The sequence below is a fragment of the Toxorhynchites rutilus genome, chromosome 2 (assembly GCF_029784135.1).
Source record: "Toxorhynchites rutilus septentrionalis strain SRP chromosome 2, ASM2978413v1, whole genome shotgun sequence".
Classification (NCBI taxonomy): domain Eukaryota; kingdom Metazoa; phylum Arthropoda; class Insecta; order Diptera; family Culicidae; genus Toxorhynchites; species Toxorhynchites rutilus.
This window is the reverse complement of record NC_073745.1, coordinates 195,084,974-195,099,206: the sequence shown is the minus strand read 5'-3', so window position 1 is coordinate 195,099,206 and position 14,233 is coordinate 195,084,974. Positions and strand designations below refer to the sequence as shown.

General features: G+C 37.8%; 1 protein-coding gene across 1 annotated transcript in view; it reads left to right on the top strand.

Annotated features, from left to right (window-relative positions):
• LOC129764862 (uncharacterized) overlaps nucleotides 1-14,233 on the top strand; it is a 122,144-nt gene that overhangs the window by 77,039 nt on the left and 30,872 nt on the right. The window lies entirely within an intron of this gene.

Below are 14,233 nucleotides of genomic sequence, written 5' to 3'. Positions count from 1 at the left end.
TGCTCGCATTTGTAACCCAGACGCAAATCGCGACGATTCTAGGTCTCGCTTCTTCTTCTCGTTTCTTGGTCTTATCGTTCAGGCTGGATTAGCCCAATGGTCCCCACGTTCAAGAAAATGGCAACTGGCAAACAACTGTATAGATCAGGTTCAGGTTGAGGCAGACGACATGCCACAATGCTTGCAACCATAAATTCGCGATATGGTTCGTACTCGCGCCTCATGTGAAACGTGATACTGGGACGCGATGTTACCGCGATAGCCACCTGGCCACCAAGGTGCTGAACAGCACTCTGGGTTGCGCCGAGTGGAGTAATTATTTACGTATTATGCATCTCTTGCCGCGAAATATTGAATGCTGCGGTCACGTTGAAGATGCTCTCCGCGAAATAGAAAATAATTTGAATATACATCCCATGTATTTGCATATTCATGACACTCTGCTTAACAGGATTTGTCAAAATTAACTTGTCACCCATTTGCGAATGCGAAATTAATGATGATAAAATATCGCAACCCGCAGCTAATAGATAGGTTACTTCGTAGACTTCTTACGGTTTATCAAAACGGCTAAAAATCTGAGAGAAGATGACAATGTTGTTCAATTTACATCTAAGAAGTAGTCTCAAACATTTAATCCGTTATTACACACAAACGGGTGAACTTTTTTTTGTCGTGTAATCAGAGCGCGCTTTGTTCAAAAATCGAAATACAATAAAGTTGTTTTCGAAATGTTGATTTGGAAACTAAAGTCCGCATAATTGATGCACCAAAAAGGGTGTTACATACTACAAAATAGCAAAAAAAAAAGAAGAAAAAAGGGGCCAAACAAACACCGGAGCAGCAAGATCGCGCTAAAACACGATCTCGAAAGTTATATGAGCGTATTTTGAACAATCCCAACCAGTGCATTCTCATGAATGACGAAACATGCGTCAAAAAAGACTCCAGAACGCTCCCGGGACCTCAATTTTATACCAAATCGATTGGAGAGAGTGTACCATTTGCGGATACGACTATTGTGATGGAAAAATTCGGCCAAAAAGTGTTCGATTGGCATACCATTTGGATGTGTGGTATGCGATCGTTAACTTTTTTCACAAAAGGGACACTAAATGCTCAAATTTATGTGGAAGAATGCTTGAAGAAGAGATTGCTTCCACTTTATAGAAAGTACGAGGTTCCTCCTCTACATCATGTTCGTCAAAAAAGACCTCAACCCGTCTGACTGTCTCCAGCTACGGCCAATTGAACGTTACTGGGCAATTGTAAAGGCCATGTTCAAGAAGGAAGGTACAGTGTCTGAAAATATGTCAAGAGTTCAAGAATTTGTTGTTGATTTGTGAAAAATGATCGAACCTCAGATTGAACTCCAGTCATCAGAACAGCGTCGGCAGCGTTCAGAAAGTGTACAAAGTCTGCTGTGCAGAATTTGATGGTGGAGTTAAATCGTAGGTTCAATCATTTTTCAGAAATCAACAAAAAAAAAGATTTTTTTTTCATTTCATTGCTATTTAAACTTAATATTCTTTAATAAAATTCACTTTTGTAAACACTTTCTGAACGTTTTCAGTTTTATTTTGATGTTTAAAAGTTTAAGACTACTTCTCGATACACTCTTTATGAAGCTTGTTTCACGATTCTGTCTATTTATCGAAAATGTCGAAAATAAAAAATTTCTTGACGCAATCATCAAATAGTATTACCCGCATCAGCGAAAAAAATTTGAGTCCGGAACTGCGATAAGCTATCCAGAAACAGTTGAGACGAAACAGCTAAAAGCGGAAACTACAGAACTATCTTCTAGGATAAAAACTATAAATGCGCTCATCGTTAACATTTCCAAACTCAAAATACGACCCAAACCATTACTGACTCGTCAAAAATGTTTCTCGAGAAAGTTTCGGCAAATATTAGGTTATCAATCCAAATCGTTCGAACATAATAATTCGTAATAAAATAGAGAATTCGACAGATTTAACCAAAATATGAATTGTTGATTCGATCTTGATATTAAATGTTAGGATGTTTTTTTCCGAATGTTGCAGGATTCTTCAACCAGAAGCAATGCAATGTATTCACCCCAATGACAACGAATTCCACTCGCTCTATACAACTTAATTTAAGACACTACGGAAACTACATTTGTTTTTATAACGAGAAACATTGAAGTCGAACACATCGTAGCATCTGTTGAAGATTCGGCACATCCTCCGCATGGGCTCGTTGAATCCATAGTTGGTCCGTGAGGGACGGGTATACAAAAAAGTATGTGAGCGTAAATTCCGGCGGCGGGTGTTTATATGTAGACAGCTTAACAGCGAAGTGCAGTCAATGTTTCCCTGGATCAGATCACCAATGAAGCTTTCCATCGCAATGTTGCGTCTCGCCTCCAATAATTCCAGATGTATGAGCGTACAACGGCTTTCGTAACTGGGTAAATTGACGGTGTCATTCCACGGAAGATACCTCAGAGCGAATCGAACAAACTTCCGTTGAATAGCTTCGATGCGATTCGTCTCGTTTTGGTAGTATGGACACCACACCACAGCCGAGTATTCCAGAATAGGCCGCACTAATGAACAATACAAGGCTTTCAAGCAATATACATATTTGAATGATTTGGCGAAACGAAATATGAAGCCGAGTCGAGAGGAAGCTTTTGCCACCACGTAAGCGACATGATCCTTGAACGTGAGCTTAGAATCGATGAGTATTCCCAGATCCTTGACAATTAATTCCCGCTTCAAGGTAGTACTCGATAGGACATAATTATAATGTATAAATGTACGTTGTCTGCCGAATGATACAGGGTGGGCCATTTAAAGTGGAAGCATCTGGCAACCCCATAACTTTTGACAGAGATGTCAGATTAACAAATGTCATACCGCGTTGGAAGCGTCATTTCAGTACAATTTTAACCATGGAACAATACACACCTAAACAACGCGCTGAAATTGTTCAGCTGTACATTCAAAATAACTTCTCAATTGTGGCTTTTGGCAAAAAATCATAATGTCTGATGAGGCGCATTTCAACTTGAATGGAGGAGTGAATAAACAAAATTGTCGGTTTTATGCTACTGAAAACCCTCAATTCATAGAAACGCAACCTCTTTACGATCAAAAAGTTACTGTGTGGTGTGGCATTTATGCCGATAAAGTCATCGGCCCGTACTTCTTTGAAAACGAAAATGGAGCAACGGTAACCGTGAATGGGGAGCGTTATCGAACAATGATAACCGATTTTTTATTGCCATTTGTTCGTGAAAATGAATTGGACAATTACTGGTTCCAACAGGACGGCGCTACATGCCATACAGCGGCTGCCACGACCAAATTATTGCGCGAAATGTTCCCCGGAAGATTAATATCGAAAAACGGCGATTATGACTGGCCACCGAGATCACCTGATTTGACGCCTCCTGACTTTTTTTTATGGGGATATTTAAAAGCCAAGGTATACACTGGTAAACCAAGGACCCTGGCTGCGCTGAAAGACAATATCCGACAAGAAATTGCTGCCATATCGGCCGAAACATTGGGCAAAGTGATGGAAAATGCCGAAAAAAGGGCACATTTTGCGGTCAAGGCCAGAGGCGGTCATTTACGAGATATCACAATCAAAAAAATGAGTGGGTTATATCTATGATATAACCGCAAGGTTCACGTGGAACTACCTTAGCTTAGCAACCATTGGTTTGTATTGATTAAATTCTTGATTGAATGAAACAGTTTCCAAATTCAATTGAGTTCAATATATTTGCTCTGTGAGTGAAAAAAATGAACAAATGCCGTGTAAAGTCAATTCATTTATTGTGATTGATTGTTCTTCGTTACAAGTAAAAATAATGACGGACCTTTTACGTTTGGTATGATGACTAGAACAAAATATATGTACGGAAGAATTATCAAACGTTTGATGAACCAGCCTAAGGCTGAAAATCTTTCCAATAAAGACAAAAAAAAATTATCAAACGATTATTTTATTTTACATTTCCCTCTGAAGTTTACATCCCAAAAGTGTACATACTTCTCGAATCTCGAATTTGCTTGAAACTGGGAAGTTCATTCGCTTCTAGTGGCTGCACGATTTTCCCAGGTTCCTAAGTTTAGAAGATCATGTTAGGACAGATATATTCCACTCTGCACAAAGGCAAGCGAGGACAAAAGTACTCGCAGTTTGCATTTATTTGCAGAGCCCATTTCCCCAGAAACCTCGGTTTTGAAGTCTGTGTTAGGGAAACACATTTCAATCGGAACAAAAATACACCCGATTTGTATGAATTCGCAATGCCGATTTCCCCACGCTTCATGGATTTGAAGTCTGTGTTAGGGAAACACATTCCAGTCGGAACAAAAATACCCCCGACTTGCATGAATTTGAAATACCGATTTCTCCAGGCACCTTGGTTTAGAAATCTCTATTAGGGAACACATTTCGGTGGCAACAAAAGCTCCCCCTACTTTCGTGTGTTCTTTTTCTTCTTTTTGGCTTTAAGAGGGTTTAAACTTTTCAGTTCACTCGCCTCTAGGCTCTTTCGTGTGTTTGCAATGCCGATTTCGCTGCTTGGTTTTAAAGTCTGTGTTAGGGAACATTTTTCGATGAGAACAAAAGTCCCCCTACTTTCATGTATTTGCAATGCCGATTTCCCCAAGGCTGCTTGGTTTTGATGGCTGTGTTAGGGAAACCGTAAATCGGGCCAATCAAAACTATGCAGTTAGGGCGTTTAGATAACGCCTAATATTTTACAGTTATTCAATTGTTTATCTGATGAAAAACAACATTTTATTAGTTGCGATAGATGCGTAGAAATATTCCCTATCAAGTGATGCAAACATCTCTCCTATCCAGTACGAAATGTTCGAGCTATAAGCATTCGAAATCTTTCATTTTTTCCTGCATGTTCTGTGTTTAGGTTTTCATTTTACCCTCCATATATTCCGGTTAGACGTAGTCCCACGTCAAAAGTAGTTAGAACAAATCTCCTTGGACCAAAATAAATGAATTTCAAAAAAAAAAATTTAAATTCCACTTCTTTACTTTGCTATTGCAAAAACAAATCCTTCCACTTTAAATGGCCCACCCTGTATAATGGAACATTTCGAAACATTAAGTACCATGCGGTTCAGTTGGCACCACTCGGCGAAAGCTTCCAATTGATCTTGCAGGAATCTAGCATCACTTGGTTTCCGTATCACTGAATACAGTTTTAGGTCATCAGCGTAAGACAACTTAAGACATTTTAGAACACTGTTGACATCGTTCATATATAGTAGAAACAGAAATGGTCCTAGATGGCTGCCTTGAGGAACTCCGGATGTCACAGGGAAGGGAGAAGAAACATAGTCTCCAGTCAGATAAGATGATAGCAAGGCAAGCAAATTTTTATGAACACCTAATCGATCGTATTTAGCCAAAGCAATATCGTGATTCATTTTATCAAACGCAGCGGAGAGATCTGTATAGATGGCATCTACTTGATGGCCTAGCTCAACTTCGCGGATGACGAACGAACTAAACTTTACTAAATTAGTAGTCGTCGAACTCTTGAGTATGTTGATCCTCTGAAATGGAGTGGGCGAAGTTTTGGGCCAGTTTTTCGAGAATAATCAGCTCGAATATTTAGCTTGGAGGTAGCACTTAATGAAGCTATTCCTCGACGGTTAGATACATTCGTTTTGCTACCCTTTTTGTGAATCGGGAAGAAGTTTTGTATGAGAAGAATGTGATAGAAAAATTGCTGCTGAATACCATTATCTAATTGTGGCGATTCACATTCGATTGAGGTCACATTTTTTTATTCTGTACCGAAATCGACAAAATACACCGTAATCGACAAAATTCAAGAATTGCAATGATCAACTATTTACAGCTTGCATTAAATAAAGTTGGATGTAATATCCTAATTGTTTTATTTTTCAATCTATAACTATCAAAACGTTGTATTGCACAATGTATATCTTATATAGTTTACTAGCTGACCCGGTAAACTTCGTTCCACCAATTGATTTTTTATTATGGATACTTTCAAACATTTACGTTTTCTTACTGAACAAACGTTCAACGTTCTAAATGACCCTTTATAATTTCCTTTTACTATAAGTTTCCTAGTTCTTCTACCAAAACTCGTCATTATAATATTCTTGTATAATATTCATAATTATCGTTCAAGATTCTTGAATCACTTGCAAATAACATGTTTCTCCGTTTCATGAAATAAATGTTTGATATTAAAATATAATAAAATAAAGACAGCTCAAATCGGACGATTCCTTTCTCGAGTTTTGCACTTACCAACACTGTACTAATACACGACATGTGACGGTGTCAATCATGCCAAACGACGGTTCAAAATCTCAAACTGTGTGGATCAAACCTCTTAACAATATACTACAGCAATCTTAAAAATCTAGCATTTTTTGTACACAAAACACAATATGATTGTACACGGTTTTGTGAACTCTGTCCAATACGACATTTTACGTTGCAGACGTTTCGTCATTTTTATACGCAAAACCACCCGCAAATGATATGATATAATATGATATATAATATGATATGATATCATCTAAATCGAGTCAGTGATTCAAAAGTTATGAATTTTTGAAAAAAGTCATTTTTGGGAAAAAGTGGAAAAAAAAAGATTTTCCGGAACACTCTTAACACGTTGAGCCCAGCGTCGGTCCCTAGGGGCCGAACTGACTGGGATTGACAGTTACAAAATAAGAAAACAAAAATATATACGGTTTGTTTCCGGATGTTTTACAAAATTTGAGTACTTTCTAGTCGAATCTCTGACTACTTTCTATTTATACAATAAGTATCTTTGGAAGCTGGGACTGACACTGATATTGTGCAAACGCTCTTGATATGTGCTGAATGGAAAGCGGAGCAAGAAAAAATCGGGGCTTAACGTGTTAAATGGAAATGGGAACCCTAATAAAACAAAATTAAAAAATACGGGTCTAATGTTTTGCGATAAAGAACAAAATTACCACTTTCGACGAAAATCTGAGAATATCTAGAATATCTGTTTGACATGGAATGGCTGTGTATTCAATTATCACCGTGAAAAAGTTTAATTTCGCATGCGGAAGTACCCTCACAGCTTCCAGTTGAATGTTTCATCCGCTCCAGTTTCAAACATGACGGTATGAGCAGAGAAATAGGAGGCTATATTGGTTCTTCTTCTTGAATGGCGTTAACGTTCCTTTGTGGAACTTTTGCCGTCTCAACGTATGCATTAACTAGCGTCATTTATTAACACTTAGTTGAGCCAAATAACACGCCTTGAATGTATTCCGAGGGGCAAGCTCTTGAATACGCGTGACCGCAGTGCAAGTCGAATGAAATTTCTTCGACGGAAAATTCCCCCTGCCAGAACGGGAATCGAACCCGAACACCCGGCATGATAATGTGATACGCTAACCACTCGGCCACGGGTGCACCTAGGCTATATTGGTTACGCTTACCATCATATCACCACCATCAGCAACTGATTACTCATGATATCCTACTGCATAACCTTTCACTAAGCCTTTTTATTAATTTCAGTGAATATGTTTCGAATGCAGTAACGAAACATTCATTTAAATTTGAGCTGCTCGAATAAACGAATGTGTGAAGAATGAAACGAATAACTTGAAGCGAAAAGAGAAGATATATTTTCATTATTGAGCGTGAAAAGGGGACAGTAAGGTAGTGTAAGGTAGAGTAAGCTGCAAATTGAAATTCGGTATGCTCATCACGCTTCCGTGGTCCGATGGTTAGCGCCACACATTGTCATGCCGGGAGTTTGAGCTCGATACCCGTTCTGGCTGGGGGATTTGTCGCAAAGAAATCTCCTCCGACTTGCACTGTAGTTTCGCGTATTCCAGAGCTTGCACATAAAATACATTCCAGACGTGTTAAGAATTATTTGGTAGCAATTTTAGCGTGTTTAGGTGTGATCGAGATTTGTCATTGTGTGATAAAAAATCGGGGGGGGGGGGTGGTGTACTCATTGCTGTTAATGCCCTGGTAAACGCAGTTCGTATCCCTAATTTTGCCAAAAAACATTCTTATGAGAAATTTTTTAATATTGTAGAGTCATTTGTTGATGAACTAGACCCTAAAATAAAAATTCATATTTACGGGGACTTCTATCAAAATACAATTGATTTCATTGTAGACGAGGAGAATGAATCAATCGTACTCCCGATTATAGGCGAAAATGAGACATTGCAACTTATTTTCGATAAAACAAGCCAACTAGGTCTATGTCAAATTAATCCTATTTCAAATGAACTAAATTGTTTCCTAGATCTGTTGTTTACTAATTGCACAGAAGATTTCCATGTTTCGAAAGCTGAATGTCCTCTTTGGAAAAATGAAAAATTCCACACCGCTATAGAATACTCTTTATTTATCTATAGCACAAGTACACGCCCCGCCGATTGCGAATTTGAGATATATTTTGATTTCAAAATAGCAGACTACGAGCAAATTAATTGTAAGCTTAAGGATATAAATTGGTCATTTCTACTTAAAGATTAAAGGAACATAGACAAAGCTGTTGAAATTTTTGATGATAATCTGTATAAAATCATAAGCGAACATGTTCCAACAAGAAAGAAAAAACTTAATACAAATTCAAAAATACCAGTATGGTTCACCCGTGCTATTAAAAATCTCAAAAACAAAAAACAAAAAGCTCATAAAAGATACAAAGCAAACCAAACTTTGGATAATTTAACCATATACAAAGATATTTGTAAAAACCTTGATACGAAAATATCACTACAATATGATCCGATCCTAAGAAATTTTTCAATTTTGCAAATTTCAATTTTCAATGTTTGCTGTGTTGCATTTCGTAATTCATTATTAATACAAAATACATGATACCTCTAATAATTGATTTTCATAAATATAGCTATTAATTATTCATTATCGGGAGTCTTCGTAGCCACTTGGTTACGCGTTCGCTTACTAAACGATCGATCATGAGTTCAAACTCAGGGCCCTCAATTGACCATCTTTGTATTGTTATAGAATAACTACGTCCACGCAACCATCATATCAGCTATGGGAATCGATCCACGGTGGAACAAAGATCGATTCATCCATACAACTGCTCTGCTCTGCAAGAAACATCGGGCTGCTGTTCTTATAAATAACCCAACAATGATCAATATCAACTGTCTCCACTGTCCGGTCTGCTGAACAATGGAAGAACAGATAGAATACCCTTACGCCTAAATGTCTACTACAGAGTAATTTACCATAATGTAATGGAATAGAAAAACCTAACGCCTAAATGGCTACTACTACTACTGTGTAATTTACAATTTATAGAAACATAAACATATGTACATGTACACGATAAAAACCCGGCTCTGTTACAGATAAAATGCCAATGAGCCTGATGAATAAATAAATGGGATAAAAAAAAATTCATTAAGTATTATTTTTGTTTTATTAAATTCGTTTATTTTTACAGGCTCAGTTTCATAAGTTTAAAGAAGCCGAATTCTTAATTATATTTTTTATTACTATACATAAACATTTTCTAAATCTAAGGTAAGTAAGGTAGAAAACCGATTACTCGAGTTTAGTAGGGTGACATATTTATTCAGGAAAAGGATGGGATATAAGGAAATTGTTACAATAATGATAATCTCACACACTCAATTCTTAAATCTATTCGTATATCTATTGTGTATTTACATTTCAACTTATTCTACTGTTTGTAGCAAGGGGACCAATTGCACGCAAAGGATATAAGGATATAAGGATATAAGGATATAAGGATATAAGGATATAAGGATATAAGGATATAAGGATAATCACACACGAACATCGATAGTTTTAAGGAAAATATAGATTTGGGACATGTAATCAAGGTCTAACCGAGCCAACACATCTCTCACCGGCACATTGGGCTGTCTTCCTCTAGCCCTGAGGGAGTTTTCTAAATTCGATCTGGCGACAAGATACAACTCGCACGACCAAACAACGTGCTTCCTTCATTAAGTATATTGTAATTGTAATGTAATGTATGTAATTGTTGTCTACTATTGTTTGACGAAATAAAGAAATAAATCTCAACTAAGATCTAATCAAAATAACGAAAATAATACTATGTCTGAGAGACGGAGAAGTTCTTCTAGGAACGTTAGAGTCACTAAAGAAAGAGAAGAAGGTTCATTATTGAGTGACAATTCTTCAATTAGAATGGAAGAATAAACGTGAAAAAATGGTGTCCTTCGAGCAGAAAAGTGATGGATTAGATTGTACCGGCCACTAAGTCAGTTCTAGGTACACAACATTCGTCGTGAAGCATACAAATACACAGAAATATGCCATTGTAGGGGCTTGTACGTTTGTGTATCACTTTTATGATGTATGAAACGCAAGACTTCCTTCTGCAGCCCAAATCTTCCGGACGATGAGATTTTAATACACATATTTCAGCATAGATTTGGAAATTGATTCCAATTGAATATTCTTGCAATGTTGCGGTGTTTGGTTATGTTTTTCTAAATCACCTGTAATGGGTTCTTGTGGAAACTTCTGTTTCAACAAAATGATAAAATGCACATACCGCTATTGGCCACCAACACATATAATCACATATGCAGCATTTAGTCTCATAATCATTACGTCTTTCTGTGAGACTAAGGTACTTCTGGTGCAATTCGTCGGTGAAATAACACTTCCGTTTAGACATTTTTAAAGCCAACTTGGGATATCGAGACAAAACAACTCGGTGAAAATATAACTCTGAATGAAAACTGATAGATAATTTCGTGAAAGATGTAACCGTCACTATCTACACGCTTTCAAAGTTCAATCGCCAGAAAAAAGCTACAGGAGGGTTGTGTCCGAGAGACGACCACATATGACGTAGGATTACGTTGAGCTGTTATTGCATATTGATATGTTTAAAAAAATCCATAGTAATAGTTTGATGGCCCTGAAAAGGAGCGTTCACTTTGATTATTGGGTATTGTTTGTTCAGTTCAGTTCAGTTCAGTGGTGGAGTCACCAGTGGTACAATCCAGCGATGATGGTAGAAGGATGGTGATAAGTCATTGGATGGTGCACGATAAGAATGCCGAAGGAGGTAAGATGAGGACTGGGGAGGCGCAAACTGAACCAATCAAAAGTGGGATTTACCGTACCAGAAAATCAAACCAAACGCATAATTCATTGCACAGTGCCGTATTCACATTGAATGAGCAACTGCAAGAGCACAGATTGCTTGCGTCCATTGACCAATCATGAAAGAGCAATAAGCGCTCGAAATTAGAAAAGTAAATTATAGGCACCTTAAGATTACCACTTATCCCGGCCAAATTCTCTTGAGAGCAAAAACTTCGACTCTTTGTACAGCGTAAACAGCATTTTGATAAGTTTCTGGACGAAACAGCGAACAAGTTCTGCGATGATGAAATATTCAAATTGCGTGAAAGATGGCGAACAAATATGGAACGAAACGCAGCATCCTATAAAAATTATACTTTTGATTTTTAGCTCAACACAAACTCTCCTTCTTCTTCTTCTTCTGTAGGAGCATTGAACCACTGCGACCATTAGTTTGATCTATTGTGGTGCACTCCAGTTTACTATATATGCGCTGTCAGTTCGTTCCATCACTCAAGGAATAAGTGATAGTCGCACTAGGACTTTGCATCTCCCCCCAAGAAGGTATGACTTCTTTTAAGAAGTTTCTTACCTTTTTTGGTTCAGCAGACCATATCTCGTTAGGCATAAGAATGCCCTTTCCAAGAATCCGCAGTCTTTGCTGAATCAATACACTGCATTGACACAGTAAATGTTCCGAAGTTTCAGCATCAAAATTGCAGAAACGACATTTATCATCCGTTATTTTCCCAATTTTTTTGAGATGATACCTGCTCGGACAATGTCCGGTCAATAGCCCAGTCAACATACTCAGATCGGCTTTATTCAAGCTGAGTAGGCTGCGTGTTATTCTATTACAAGGTGTAATGAATGATCTTGATTGTCGTGATGTTGATAGAGCTCTCCAGTTGGCTTCAATCATCGATATTTTCCAGGATTTGAGCTCGGATTTCAGACAGGATGTAGATAATCCGCAAAATGGCTCAGGTCCGACGAATTTAGTTGAAGATCCTAATCTTGCTAGAAGATCAGCTTTTTCATTACCTTCTATACCGCAGTGACCAGGCACCCAGTATAGATTAACGTCATTAGTTACAGCTAGTTTTTTTAAAGAAAGAATACATTCCCAAACTAGCTTTGACTGACAAGTATATGCTTTCAATGCATTTAGAGCTGCTTGGCTATCTGAGAAAATACAGATACTGGCATACCTGTGTTTCCTAGCCAAACAAATGTTTGTACATGTTAGAATAGCATGTATTTCTGCTTGAAAAACTGTAGGCCACTGTCCCATTGGAATTGAGACATCTATCCCTGGTCCAGTAATCCCAGCTCCTGTAGATTTTCCAATTTTTGACCCATCTGTGTAAAACACGAGTGATCCCGGACGAGTTATTGGACCACCTTCTTCCCATACGCTGCGATTGAATTCAATCACTTTGAAAGGAACGCTGAAGTTAGTCTCTGTTTCCATCCAGTCTTCGTTCATGATTAATATAGGATTCAGTTGAAAACACAAACTCTCCAGACAACCCAATAATTTAATCGCTTTTTGACAACTGGTATCGATAATTATTCCTTTATTGCAAATTTCATCAAATACAGGGTGGGCCATTTAAAGTGGAAGGATTTGTTTTTGCAATAGCAAAGTAAAGAAGTGCAATTTAAATTTTTTTTTAAATTCATTTATTTTGGTCCAAGGAGATTTGTTCTAACTACTTTTTGATTATGATATCTCGTAAATGACCGCCTCTGGCCTTGACCGCAAAATGTGCCCTTTTTTCGGCATTTTTCATCACTTTGCCCAATGTTTCGGCCGATATGGCAGCAATTTCTTGTCGGATATTGTCTTTCAGCGCAGCCAGGGTCCTTGGTTTACCAGTGTTTACCTTGGATTTGAAATATCCCCATAAAAAAATTATAAGCGTTAAATCAGGTGATCTCGGTGGCCAGGCATAATCGCCGTTTTTCGATATTAATCTTCCGGGGAACATTTTGCGCAATAATTTGGTCGTGGCAGCCGCTGTATGGCATGTAGCGCCGTTTATACGGAAACATTTTCAAATCAACACGAATTATGCGTCGGAGAGTGGTTCGAGCGATGCCTAACTCTTGCGAACGATGGCGACCTGATGTCGATGGAGTCTCTGCAACACTGGCTCGAACGGCATCAATATTCTCGTCGAAACGTCTTGGTCGTTGTCTGGACAGATCACTGGCATTACCAACACTACCAGACGATATAAATTTGGCATATAAACGACGTATAGTGTTGTCTCCAGGCGATGTTTTAACTTTATTTTTATTTTTCCACGCACGTTTAGTTAACACAATTGAGAAGTTATTTTGAATGTACAGCTGAACAATTTCAGCGCGTTGTTTAGGTGTGTATTGTTCCATGGTTAAAATTGTACTGAAATGACGCTTCCAACGCGGTATGACATTTGTTAATCTGACATCTCTGTCAAAAGTTATGGGGTTGCCAGATGCTTCCACTTTAAATGGCCCACCCTGTACATCGAATGCGGAATTTATCACAAGTATAAATTGGTCCAAAAAAGGATGACGATGGCACGTGATGGACATAAGAGCAATACGATCATGGCAAATTTATGGATCATAAAAACGGAACAATTCGGCCTGACACTTCGGCAATAATTTTCCTATCAGATTCTCGGTATTCAAATCTAGAGCACATACCAAAAGGTGTCCTAGTATGGGATGAATTAACTAAATAGAGCAATTATTAAAACCAGCTGATCATGTCTTGTTTCCCTCCATCACTAAATATAATTTCCGCTATTCAAATGAGACATTTTATGCGCTTTTATATGTATATATATATATTTTTTGCAAAAACAAAGTTCATTCCACCAGACGATAACTATTGAAAACAGGATTTTTTCACGGAGATAAGGTCATAAAAGCGCTCCACCGAAAACCAGAGCAACAAAATGATTGGGTTTTTTGTACCAAACGAAACAGACGCAATCGGACTAATTTGCTTCTCCCGTGATCCAAATGAAATGCGAAATATTATATATAACGAAATCGAAAAACAGGAATGAAAAATAAACCCATTCCAATTGCTCAATAGTCCGAA